Consider the following 1,717-nt stretch of genomic DNA (forward strand, 5'->3'; position numbering starts at 1 on the left):
CAGAGCCCACACTTGAAGGTGATCCGAAATATGGATGTAGGATATAATGTTATATGACAGAAAACAAAAAATAAAGCTTTGTGGTGATAAAATGGACGCTTGAAGGAGCAATAAAAGGCAGATTAGGTAGAGCTTTATAAAATCAACGCCAGGATTTAGGACTGAGGTCACACAAGGTACGGCAGACGAGAGAGTATCATGTCTGAGATATAGTGGAACTCCTCTTAACCGGTATTAAAAAGAAAATTAATAAATAAATTGTTTAAGTTTGATAGAAAAATAAATAAAATAATTATCGTTGTACTATTAAATTTTATTCATCTAAAAAATAAATTTAACTTTATAAGATATTAAAATACATACAATCTATTCATCATAAGTTTTGTATTGCATTTTACTTTTTATCTAATAAATGTATATTAATATTAAATATTCTTTTATTTACTTCGGATTATTAATATAAATTAATTTATATTAAAACCAATTATATGTTATATATAAATTTTGTTTAAAAAAAATGTCATAAAATTATTTATGGCAACACAATTATTTATTGTATATCCTTATATATTTGGGTTCAACAAGTATATAAATTATTAATAATATAATAATAAATTGTATGAAATATAATTAGTTTTTGGTGAATTTTTAACAAGGATTTTAAATTCCTAACCCTTCACACAACAAAACAATTTTTTTTCTGTAATTTCAGCAATTATCGTTCTGTAATATTTATAAGAATGTAAACAGTAACAATTAAAAGAATAGCATTGCAGTAAAAAAATAATTCCGGTACCGGGAATCGAACCCGAGCCTCCTGGGTGAAAGCCAGGTATCCTAGCCACTAGACCATACCGGACTATACTTCACTCATCAGGTTTGTATATTATACGATATTTATACTATCCTACATATTTCTGTTGGTTAAATCCATTTTCCAAACAAAATTATGACCCAATTAGCAGGAATTCTTGGATTATTTATTGTTATAATTTTGGACACACAATTAAAAACTAAGACGTACATACGCATGTACCCAGAAACTTTTAAAAAGTTTTTCATTAGAAAGTTAGTAAACTAGTGGTACCATTGTTGTGGGATATTGAGTTGTATCAACTTTCTGGTTTAGGTTACGAAAGATTTGTGAATAAATTAAGTTGGTTGGTATACACACAGCATGTATTCGGGACTGTTCTTTGCTAATAGTATACATAAATCATTGTAAAGAAATGACAAAATGAATATAAATTTTAGTTTTTTGTGTTACATGCAGTAAATAACGATAATAATCTTTCTACAAACTTCAGTGTTGACACAGTTAATAGAAAATAATGAGGTATTAATAGGGGAGCAATCAATATACAAATAAACGAAAACTTATTTATTTACGCCAACGTTTCGATCTGATCAGGTTTTCATCAGTGTTGCTTCGGCAGATGTCCTGTCAGAAGTCACTTCAGTTCCATCATATGGCGTTATTACTATTGTGTAAATTGGCGCATATTTTCTTATTCAATTTATAGATAGAAATTTTGTGTTTATGTGTTATTTATCATGCCCACTATCCTTATTTTGTAAAATCCGGTTTCACAAAATCTGTAACCAATGTTTCTTTTGTCAAGAGATAGAATTTATGATGTAAAATTATTTTTAAAACATTTAACTGACTACATGTGGTTTCATTTCCATCCATCTCCTTCAAACACTTTCATTAACA

The 1,717-nt window shown here is 28.0% G+C and overlaps 1 non-coding gene across 1 annotated transcript; it reads right to left on the minus strand.

Annotated features, from left to right (window-relative positions):
- Nucleotides 1-787: 787 nt before the first annotated feature.
- TRNAE-UUC (transfer RNA glutamic acid (anticodon UUC)) lies at nucleotides 788-859 on the minus strand. Its single transcript has one exon. It is a non-coding gene; the product is annotated as a tRNA-Glu (tRNA).
- Between the last annotated feature and the right edge of the window lie 858 nt (nucleotides 860-1,717).

The sequence above is a fragment of the Halyomorpha halys genome, unplaced genomic scaffold (assembly GCF_000696795.3).
Source record: "Halyomorpha halys isolate HHAL.00 unplaced genomic scaffold, Hhal_1.1 Scaffold149.1, whole genome shotgun sequence".
NCBI lineage: Eukaryota > Metazoa > Arthropoda > Insecta > Hemiptera > Pentatomidae > Halyomorpha > Halyomorpha halys.